We start from the raw sequence: 12,164 nt of genomic DNA, 5'->3' as shown, positions 1-12,164 counted from the left end.
TCCACTGAGGCTGGCTCCAGAGTGAGTCAGTCTCCATAAGTCCCCATGTCCAAATGTCCAACTCACAGCAGAAATAAACATCGTGAGCCACCACACTGTCACTCGAGCACCTTCATCCACCGCGTGAAAATAGTCCCCAACAAACGCTGCAGCCAACGCTGACACGATATGATAAATCAGCTGAGGTCAGCTCTAGAAACTGAGCAGCTGTTTTAGGAAATTATCAAAAATGTTTTTGGAAAATGAAACTACACATCTGTGACACAACTCGTACAACATGAAAGCATTATGTGTTTAATATCAGCTCGACCGTGAGCAGCGGCACTTGTGAACACACATGAAACAGTCACGATTGTGTGTTGTGTGTGTGTGTCTGTGTGTGTGGTGTGTGTGTGTGTCTGTGTGTTGTGTGTGTGTGTGTGTGGTGTGTGAAGACAGGTTAGAAAGATAAGTGTGGAATGTTTACATTTACACAAAGTGTGAATCATCTGATTCATTCCAACGTTTCTGTTTGTCACACCAAGGAAACCACCAGAAGGATGAGGAGGAGGAGAGGAAGAAGAGGAGGAGAGGAGGGTCGAGGAGGAGCTAAAGAAAGAAAATGATGAGAGGGAGAAAAGAGGAGAAGAAGATGGAGGGCAGCGGGACAAGAACAAGAGAAGAGAGAGGGCAGAGAGGAAGGAGAGGAAAGCGGGGAGGTGGGGCTGCAGGAAAAGAAAAGGACGACAGAAGAAGGAGGAGGAGGAGAGAAGGAGGAGGGGAGGGGTGTGAGACAGGAATAGAAGAAGAGGAGAAAGGAGGAGGAGGAGGAGGGTGTGGCAGTTCCCAGCCCTCCTTTTGTAAGCACGGCCCTACACCCTGTTTGAAACCACCTGCTGTTATTCCGTCACCACGGAAACAGTGTGTGTTGTGTGGGTGTGTGTGTGTGTGTGTGTTGTGTGTGTGTGTGGTTGTGTGCCCTTCCCCCCACGCCACCCCTCGTTTTGTGTGAGGACCCTGCAGACTCCCTCCACACTCAGCCTCAATCGGTCTCAGCCTCGTGGCCTTTTTCCAGGTTAATGACCTCCCCACCACACACACACACCCACACACACACACACACACCACACACACCACACGTTGACAACAACCCGCCAGTCAAACTGACCCCCACATACGCCGATAACTGAATATCTGGGGAGTTTTTGTTGGTCTACAGTGTGGTTCCCACCTTCTGGTTGTCAGACTCTCTCCTCCACACACAACACACACACACACACACACACACACACACACACACACACCACCAACAAAAACTAAAGTTAAAGGTGTTTTAAATTCATCGTATCGTGTGATTCTGCACGATAATCGCGAATAAAAATCTGATATGTGACAACGATGATCGTCTTCACCAGTCGGATGGATGACGTGTGTGTGTGTGTGTGTGTGTGGTGTGTGTGTGTGTGGTGTGGTGTGTGTGTGTGTGTGTGTGACGATGAATATAAATTTTTCTGAATCATGTTAAACCTTTGACAGGATTTGTCTCTTTGTCTTTGCTCCCTCAGGTGTGCACAACAACAGAAATCATCTTTTATCTCATCAGCCTACAAACGGTGCATGGCTCTGGTCGGTTAATCAGCCAATCATGTCCCTGATTACCAGGTGACTGTCAGGTGAGACAAACAAACAGCAGCAATCTGATTCAGAGGCTGAACTACGTCAATGAAGATCACGTGTGGTGTGTGGTGTCTGTGTGTGTGTGTGTGTGTGTGTGTGTTCTCTTCAGAGTTCATCCTTTGTCATGAACATGATTAAAAACCTTCATTATGAGTGTGTGTGTGTGCGTGTGTTGTGTTGTGTTGTGTGTGTGTGTGTGTGGGTGTGTGTGTGTGTTTCATGAGAAAGCTGCAGGCGGTCACAACCTGAAACACAACCCCACCTCCCTCCACCTCCCTCCACCTCCCTCCACATTAATGATGATAATAAATAATCAGTCAGATGTTTGCTGTGCTGCAGCAGGGTGTGTGTGTGTTCATGATGCTCCATGTTACCTTCATGTCTCCTATCACGGTCTGGAACAGCCCCCCAGCGCGCTGCACTCCCTCTCCATCACCGTCTCCATCTTCAGCGGCGGTGAACGGGAACGAACGATCAGTCTGAGTCCGGCGGAGCTGAAGCCAGACAAATGAGGTGAAGAAGCGGGTCTGTCGGAACCGGGCTCAGAGCGGAGCACGGACACAAGCTCAGCAGAGCCCCGCGGTTATAAATCCCATGTCTGCAGGAGGAGACGCATGTCTGAGCGCAGAGGAGGAGCAGCACGACACGGCACGGCACGCACGCACACGCCACGCCGCCGGACACACTCAACTTTCCGCAAGAGCCGAGCTCCTTCACCGGGAGCTGAACGGGAGAGACGCGGGCCGGGAGCGCGCCTCAAGGGACGGGACGGGGACGCGCATCAGCCTGGCCCCGCCCTCCTCAGAGGCTTTTTGTTAATGAAGCGAGGCGCGGCCCCGAGCGCGCGACCGCGAGTCAGAGAAAATATTTATCATACATAAATAAAATAAATAAAAACATTGTTATGAAATCTGCAGAGAATCGTGTCTGTTAATACACACTCTACATACATTAAATATCAATTAAATAAAAGAAATTAATAGACGAATCCGAAAAATAAAAACAGTTAAAATGAAAAATAACCTTATACAATTAAAATAAAATGTCATTCAATAATTTGAGATTGAATAAAAAATGTAAAAGTTTGAACCACTGGACAGAACAAAAAACAAAGATAAAAATAAAGGAATAGAAAAAAAACAGCTTGAAGAGTTTCATAGAATCATTTATTCAGTCATCACACAAACAATAATCTGAACAGTCTGCGGCGCCACCTAGTGAATGTTTTACTGAACTGCTCAGGATGAAACCTGAAGACATGAGTGAAGAATACTTTGAGTAAAAACACTGCAGGTACAGTTACTACACGTCAAAGTCATACATTACATTACATTACTGCGTTAAAGATTGGACTGAAGTACAAACTCAGTAATCAACACTAGAAAAACAGAGTCAGACAGATACATTACAGACAGCATGTGTCTGTCATAGACTGTCATCTGCTGGTTTAGATATATATATATATATAGATATATATATATATATATATATAATATATATATATATATATATAATATATATATATATTAATATACAGTGCAGTATAAAACACAAACTATGGGTCATTAAACTGTCGTCACTTTTCTCTTTTTACCAGCCAACATGCTCGTGCAGCTTTTATCTCTCATAGTACGTCTGTGGTCAGATTTGATCAAGTATAAAATATCAAATATTTTATTAGCCCTTAAATTAATTATCATCTCTCACATAGAGATAAATCAGGACCTCAGTGGCTGGCCTTCGTGTAGGTTGGAGGACACCTAGTGGTAAAAGTCAGTCAGTGAACCTTGTGGAAGTCCTTTCAGGTTCACTGAGTTTATCAGGACACTTCACTGTTTGGTTCATCTTTGTTGTGATTTCAATAAAAATATCATCCACATGAAATGTAAACGAGATGCTCACATGCTCACAGGACTGTGCTGGACACAGACTTCCACTTTAGCTCTGTGTCGATGTGTTTCGTCGCAGACGCCTTGTCTCAACCAGGAAATCCTGCCTCATGTGTCTGCTTCTGTTTTATAAAAAAACACATAAATCCACATTTGACTTTCATTTTGTCTGTTTGTGTCTGCAGATTTCACCAAAGTTACATTAGATAATACCTTGTTTGCATATTAAACATCAGATTTCAAAGAATAATTGTCTTAATGTGAGTAATCAGCTGGAGAGGTTTCATGGTGACATCTATGGGTTCAGTTTTTTACCCTCTTAACCTGTAGTGTCTTTAAAATAGTTTGTTTTTATATGTTCTGAATATTCAAACATAAACTGAGAAGTCTTCCTACCACTGTGTTTGAACATGAATGTATTTGGACCATAAATAATCAAACTAACAAAGAATTTACAGCACATACTTCTTCCTTGTGTATTTTAAAAATTGGACCCTTGGCAGATGCACCACATCAAATCAAAGAAACAAGATGCTGCTGTTTCACGGAGATGTTGGCGAGCAGTGACAACCATGTGTTTCCACTACAGCAGCGGAGAGGGAAAACCGGCAGACTTTTGGCCCTCGGAGGCTGGACTGAAGCCAGCAGGGCTGACCGGTTTGCTGGTAGGAAGGTCTGGGATCAGATGGTTGAGCTGGCAGAGCTTCAAACCGTCAAAGCTGTGTCATTTTAACCACACAGACTGGCTGCTTAATGACAGGGAGCGACACAACACACACATACACACACCTGAGAATCAATGCACAGAAAAGCAGAGCTCTGTGTTATTATCTCCACCAAAGTGGAGAGGACCAAACTAATAACAGTTATCAAGGGAGGGGGAAAGGGGGAGAAAACCAGAAGAAGTGGGAGGAAAGCGAAAAAGGCGAGGAGCCGGAGACCCATGATTCACACCCGTTAAATCAAGTTCAGAAGATATTTTATGAGTCTCACATGAGATTATGACTGCATTTCATCCCTTTTTTTATCAGTTACCTTCACATCATGCAGAAAATCAACATGCACTTTTCAAACAGCGCGAAGAAGAGAGACACGGCGCCTTTATTTAAGAACTTGTCAGCCTGCTTCAGTCACCATAAAAGAGTCTTAAGTGATAAACTCCTGATCAGAGAGCAACTGATGCTGCTGAAAGAATCAAAAACTAAATATCTGCGGTAACATCACTGGTAGGTTAGTAAGTAAAGTTTTGTTTTTTTCATGACAGCAAAAAAATGAAACTGATAGTAAAAGTAGACAGTGCATTCCTTGAAGTCCTTAAAAAGAATATCTTTGACACACCAGGTCAAAATGCCCAGCTTCTGTGTTTTGTGTGTTGCATCACAGTATATTTTTTGGGGCATACCCTGCAGCAGGACTAAGAGTCTACATGCAATTGGCTTAGTACACTTCTACGTAGCACACTGTACTTTCTGGCATGCTGCGCTCTTTTGACATCTCAACCAGGTGGAGCATTAGTGCCAATATATAAACATGTTCCCATTGCCGGTGGTCAAGCTGTAAAATTCAATGTTCTTTTGCCTTACTGTTAAAGCTCCTTTTTCCTGTGTATGCCTCCTTTATACAAAGACCCACAGACGGAAATCAGAACGCCAACCCTCAAATAGTGTAAAAGCCCTTAGAAAGTAAAACATCCTCACAAGAAGCTGTGGAATTGGCAAGGAGCCCATGGCTGTGAATTTCAGATCAGGGCAGAGATTTAATCTTGACTGTTGATGGCCATCCTCTGCAATTTTCTTGCGACGACCACCTGCTGGGCAAACTGCCTCCAGCTCTAGTCGGTTGTAGTGCCAATCAACGTTTATTTCTGCAGCTGGGTGGGAAGAATGTAACTGCCATGTTTTGGGGTGAAAGTTGAAGCAGCTTCACACTGAATAAGCTTTCGTGTAAAGACAGTACTGTGAACAATTGACAGCAACACCAAATGCTAATGGGTCCTAAGGACACCAAGGTTTAATGCAAGCGAATACCCTAGTAGTAAACAATACAATGAGCTACCATTTCAGACATTTGTCTGTGAATATACAATAAATCTTAAGTGCATTTCAAAAGACAGCACCACATTTCAGAGAAAGCTCAGACACAAGTGCAGTTACAAGTACTTATTGAATTTCACAAGTTGATTGTTCACAAGTTGCAGAGACAGACTGCTTCCAGGGAGGTCAAAACTGAGAAGAGAAGCATTTAATTCACTCAACTGCTTTGAAAAGAGTCAAATTTCAAGGCAACTTTACAATACCTAGGGTTTGCTGCCACTTCGTGTTGATACTGATGCCATGGAACTTGTCTAGGATCCCTTGGAGGGTGAGGTCAAACATGCCAGCTTTGCTTTGGGTGCAAGCTCGGCTGCGGGGGCTGGGGCAATGGGCTAGGGGTAGCGTGGCTGCTGGGCATGGCTTGGACGGATAGCGTGGCTGCTGGGGCTTGGGGTGGATAGCTTGGCTGCTGGGCACGGGCTTGGACGGATAGCGTGGCTGCTGGGGCTGGGGCGGATAGCTTGGCTGCTGGGAACAGGCTTGGATGGGTAGCTTGGCAGCTGGGGCTTAGATGGGTGACTAGAATGCATCCCAATGCCAGAACTTGAAGCAATACCTGACGCAAAGACATTTCCATTTTGTGTACAGCGAAAGCCCACATGCCAGCTTTGGGACTGGTGAACACGGGCTTGGACGGATAGCTTGGCTGCTGGGGCTGAGGCACGGGCTTGGACAAATAGCTCGGCTGGGGCATGAGCTTTGACAGGGAGCGTGGCTGCTGGGGGCACGGCCTTGGACGGGTAGCCGGCTGCTGGGGCACGGCCTTGGACGGTAGCCCGGCTGCATGGGGCACGGCCTGGACGGGGTAGCCCGCTGCTGGGGCAGCCTTGGACGGGTAGCCCGGCTGCTGGGGGCACGGCCTTGGACGGGTAGCCCGTGCTGGGGCCGCCTTGGACGGTAGCCCGGCTCTGGGGCACGGCCTTGGACGGGTAGCCCGGCTGCTGGGCACGGCCTGGACGGGTAGCCCGCGCTGGGCGCCTGGAGGTACGGTGGGGCACGGCCTGGACGGGTAGCCCGGCTGCTGGGGCACGCCTTGGACGGGTAGCCCGGCTCTGGGGCACGGCCTTGGGACTGGGTAGCCCGGCTGGCTGGGGCACGGCCTTGGACGGGAGCCCGGCTGCTGGGGCACGGCCTTGGACGGGTAGCCCGGCTGCTGGGGCACGGCCTTGGACGGGTAGCCCGGCTGCTGGGGCAACGGCCTTGGACGGTAGCCCGTGCTGCAGGCCCTGGACGGGTAGCGGTGCTGGGCACGGCCTTGGACGGGTAGCGCGGCTAGGCTGAGGCCAGCTGGGGCCCTGGGATAGGAGGGATAGCTCGGCAGCTGGGCTGGTAACGTGGCTGCTGGGGCACAGGCTTGGACGGGTAGCTCGGCAGCTGGGGCATGGATAGGAGGGATAGCTCGGCAGCTGGGGCTGGTAGCTGCTGGGGCATGGGCTTGGACGGGTAGCTCGGTTGTGGCATGGTCCTTGACAGGGAGCGTGGCTGCTGGGCACGGGCTTGGACGGATAGCGCGGGCTGGGGCTGGTACGTGGCTGCTGGGCACGGGCTTGGACGGATAGCTCGGCTGCTGGGGCGGGTAACGTGGCTGGCTGGGGCAGGGCTTGGACGGATAGCTCGGCTGCTGGGGCTGGTAACGGTGGCTGCTGGGGCTGGGGCACAGGCTTGGACGGGTAACGTGGGCGCTGGGGCTTAGATGGGCGACAGAATGCATCTCAATTCCAGAACTGAAGCATACCTGACGCAAGACATTTCATTTGTGGACAGCGGAAAGCCCACATGCCAGCTTTGGACTGGGGACACCGGGCTTGGACGGATAGATCGGTCTGGCTGGCTGGGGATCTGGCGCGGGCTTGGACGGATAGCTCGGCTGCTGGGGCTGGGGCGCGGGCTTGGACGATAGCTCGGCTGCTGGGGCGGGGCGCGGGCTTGGACGGATAGCTGGCGGCGCTGGGCTGGGCGCGGGCTGGGACGGATAGCGCGGCTGCTGGGGCTGGGGCGCGGGCTTGGACGGATAGCTCGGCGGCTGGGGCTGGGGCGCGGGCTTGGACGGATAGCTCGGCTGCTGGGGCTGGGGCGCGGCTTGGACGGAAGCTCGGCTGCTGGGGCTGGGGCGCGGGCTGGGACGGATAGCTCGGCTGCTTGGGCTGGGGCGCGGGCTTGGACGGATAGCGCTGCTGGGGCTGGGGCGCGGGCTTGGACGATAGCCGGCTGCGGGGCTGGGGCGGGCCTTGGACGGATAGCTGGGGCTGGGCTGGGGCGCGGGCTTTTGCGGGATAGCTCGGCTGCTGGGGCTTGGGGCGCGGGCTTGGACGGATAGCTCGGTCTGCTGGGGCTGGGGGCGCGGCTTGGACGGATAGGCTCGGCTGCTGGGCGCTAGATGGCGACTATAATCCATCTTAATTCCAGAACTTGAAGCACACCTGACTCAAAGGCATTTCCATTTGTGGAAAAGCAAAAGCCCACATGCCAGCTTGGGACTGGTGGACACCAGTCTCACCTGAGTTAGGATGTTAATGTGGCTGCTGGGTTCTCGTCTGGTGTTTTTGCGTATAAGTGAGCTAGGCCTGTAACTAGAAACACTTCCCTCTGGACTGTAACAATCACTTGCCTATGCCAGAAACACTGGAAACTCCCTGCACTGGTACAGCAGCAGGCTTTGGGTACTCAACACCTGCAGTCTTATCAACCCTTCACTAAGGAAGTGAAAGCAGGAAGCCATCATCTGGTTTAAAGTGAGGTGTAATGCCACTGGAACCTCCATTTCTGTAGCTAAATGCTAAAAAAAAAAAAAAAAAAAAAGACACTTTAAAGTCAGTGTAAGAAGTTGCTGCATGTAATTGCAGTTTTGTGTAACATGATTTACCTTTTGTATGCTGCCCAAACAGTAACAGTGAGAGCAAGAGCCACCCTGAGAAGAGAAGAAGACATGAACAAAACAAATCCAAGACAACAAAGTGATTTTGTTTGCCAGCAATGGGATAAAAGTATATACCTCACACAAATCCAGAAGCCATTTTTCCTTTCCAAGGGTGAAGCCAAACGGTCTGCTCAACTGTGGCTACCATAGACAAACAACAAATTCAGAACTAGTGTCAGCTCCCTGACTACTCCTGCCTCAGTGCTCTTTTTTAACCTGAGGTGCTCAATCGTGTCTCACACTGATGAAGTGATTGGGACAGGTTGGAGGGATCAGTGTTGGACACCTGGGCAGGTGTTTGCACTTTAGCTAACGGGCTACATTTCACTTATGTCACCTAAAAACTGTTGAGTTTGGTAGATCTACTATCTTCTTGTGTATCTCTTAGGGTATGTAGCCATATGGAGAGTTTTATGCTGCCACTGTTTACTCAAACATTTTGGAACATAAATTATGATTAGTTTTGGTTTTGTTTTGTGGTTCACATGAATTTAAAATAAAATTGAACCCTTCCATGTGGATTACTATCTTCAATAAGATTGTGGATGGACACTTTTTGCTCTCTAATTGGCTCTATGTTAAATTTGCAAACTTTGGGTGGCTGCTCCCATGTTTTGTTGTCCCACTAGGGTTTGGAGGAGGATGGGCGAGATGTCCGCGAGGCTGTGAGATGTCTGGAAGGAGAAGTGCTATTGGTTCTGCATAGTTGGTTTAATGGTGGAGGTAGCAGATCATAGAGCCACTCAAGTAATCAGTCCTTAGATGATGAACGCAGACCAAAGTGATTAAGAGTCAATCTTTGCCACTGACATTCAGGGTTTACCTTCTCACAGTGTCAGTGGTTGCAGGTCTCATGAACATCCTCATACAGTTTATAGATATATGGAAATACAACGCAATAGTTGGTCTGCTGGTACTGGTTTGTTGTTTTGCGTTGAATTTATTATATCGGGTCAGAGAAGAAAGACACAGCTGCAGAGATTAAATACATTTTATTACTGTCATTTCAAAATAAATCAGGCAAACACATGTTTCGTGTATTACCACATTACAAAGAAGCAGCATGCCTTTCAGTCTTGCAAACACCAAATGGATTTTAATAGATTAGGTTTATATCATATCACCGGAAATCCACATTCAGTAAATATCCACCTCTGCTAAGAATTAATACAGAAAAATAAAATTATGGAAATGTACTGTGCTTTATTAATGAGCATAAAATAGGTAGATACATCAGTGGGAGCCAGCAAGAGAGGAGACATACTTCCAGAAATGAGCCAGCAGGAGGAAGAGAGAAAAGATGCACACTTAAAGGAGAAGTTCAATGGGGAGGATGGAGGAAGATGTGGAGGAAGAACCCCACATGTTGAACGCCGTGAGGGTCTGTTAGGCTGGTTTGAGGCCGAGGCAGAGAGCCAGCTCGTCTTTCTGGATCTTTCCGTCTCCGTTGAGGTCCGTGACCCATCAGGGCTTTCCGAACTTGTCCAGTGTGCCACTGATGCTGGGCTGGGAGAGGAAACGTGTTGATGCTAACCTGCGTCTGCGAGTCACGTGCATGAATAAAACATCAGGTTGTTGAACAGCGAGGTGAACGATACTCCATTAAAAGATTCAGTCAGCAATTAAAGATGAACGTGTGTGTGTGTGTGTGTGTGTGTGTGTGTGTGTGTGTGTTGTTCCTTCACGACCATGAACCAAGCAGCAACCTCCGTGTTTGTGAAGTGAAGCTGCAGTTCCTCTAACGTCCACCTGAGGCTGGCTCCAGAAGTGAGTCAGTCTCCATAAGTCCCCATGTCCAAATGTCCAACTTCACAGCAGAAATAAACATGCTGAGCCACCACACTGTCACTCGAGCACCTTCATCCACCGCTGAAAATAGTCCCCAACAAACGCTGCAGCTAGTTACATTACTCAGAGTCACAGTTCACGCTGCTGGAGAAACTTTGAACAAATATTCGCACAACGCTGGCACGATGTGATGAATCAGCTGAGGTCGGCTCTAGAAACTGAGAAAATGAAAGTACACATTTAACAGATTTAGACGATCGGCTGAAGATACGACGCTGATTCAGATTTAACGTACAAAACGTGCCATGAGTACAACATGAAGCATTATCATGTCAATATCAGCTCGACCGTGAGCAGCCGGCATCTGTGGACACACATGAAACAGTCACGATGTGTGTGTGTGTGTGTGTGTGTGTGTGTGTGTGTGTGTGTGTGTGTCTGTGTGTGTGTGTGTGTGTGTGTGTGTGTGTAGAAGACAGGTTAGAAAGGTGTGAATGTTTACATTTAAACAAAGTGTGAAATCATCTGATTCATTCCAACGTTTCTGTTTTTCACCAGAAGATGAAAACCACAGAAAGAGATGAGGAGGAGGAAGAGGAGAAAGAGGATCGAAGGAGGATGCTGAAAAGAAAGAAAACGATGGAGAGGGAGAAAAGGGAGAAGAAGATGGAGAGGCAGCAGGACAAGAACAAGAGAAGAAAGAGGAGCAGGAGGAAGGAGAGGAAAGCGAGGGAGGTGGGGCTGCAGGAAAAGAAAAGGACGACAGAAGAAGGAGGAGGAGGAGGAGGGTGATGAAGACAGGAATAGAAAGAAGAGGAAGAAAGGAGGAGGAGGAGGAGGGTGTGGCAGATTTCCCAGACCTCCCTTTGTGAAGCCACGACACTACACCTGTTTGAAACCACCTGTCTGTTATTACGTCACCACGGAAACAGGTGTGTGTGTGTGTGTGTGTGTGTGTGTGTGCCCTTCCCCCAACGACACACACACTCAGTTATGTGTGAGGACCCTGCAGACATCAAAGCTCCACACTCAGCCTAAATCTGTCTCAGCCTCGTGGCCTTTTTTCAGGTTAATGACCTCACACACACACACACACACACACACGTTGACAACAACCCGCCAGTCAAAACTGACCCACACATACGACGATAATCTGAATATCTGGGAGTTTATTGGTCTACATGTGTGGTTCCCACCTTCTTTGTGTTTCAGACTCTCTCCTCCAAACACACACACACACACACACACACACACACACACACACACACTCAACAAAAAGAAACAAAACAAACTAAAGTTAAAGATGTTTTTAAATTCATCGTTATCGTGAATTCTGCACAATAATCGCGAAATAAAAATCTGATATTGTGACAACGATGATCGTGTGTGTGTGTGTGTGTGTGTGTGTGTCTGATGAATCATATTCTGACTTCATGTTAAACCTTTGACAGGATTAGTCTCTTTGTCTTTGCTCCCTCAGGTGTGCACACACAACATGAAATCATCTCATCAGCCTACAAACTGTGCATGGCTCTTGTCGGTTAATCAGCCAATCATGTCCCTGATTACCAGGTGACTCTCAGGTGAGACAAACACAAAGCAGCAGATCTGATTCCAGAGGCTGGAACTACGTCATGAAGATCACATGTGTGTGTGTGTGTGTGTGTTCTCTTCAGAGTTCATCCTTTGTCATGAACATGATTAAAAACCTTCTGATTTATGAGTGTGTGTGTGTGTGTGTGCGTGTGTATGTGTATGTGTGTGTGTGTGTGTGTGTGTGTGTGTGTGTGTTTTTTCATGAGAAAGGTGCGGGCGGACACA

The 12,164-nt window shown here is 48.2% G+C and overlaps 1 protein-coding gene across 5 annotated transcripts in view; it reads right to left on the bottom strand.

The window, feature by feature from the left end:
* The window catches only part of LOC104937844 (MTSS I-BAR domain containing 1), a 50,172-nt gene that overhangs the window by 36,916 nt on the left and 1,092 nt on the right, over window positions 1-12,164 (bottom strand). The window lies entirely within an intron of this gene.

This window comes from Larimichthys crocea, chromosome XIII, assembly GCF_000972845.2.
Source record: "Larimichthys crocea isolate SSNF chromosome XIII, L_crocea_2.0, whole genome shotgun sequence".
NCBI classification, from domain to species: Eukaryota; Metazoa; Chordata; class Actinopteri; family Sciaenidae; genus Larimichthys; species Larimichthys crocea.
Note: the sequence above shows the minus strand (reverse complement) of the source record. Positions and strands in the feature narration are given on the sequence as shown.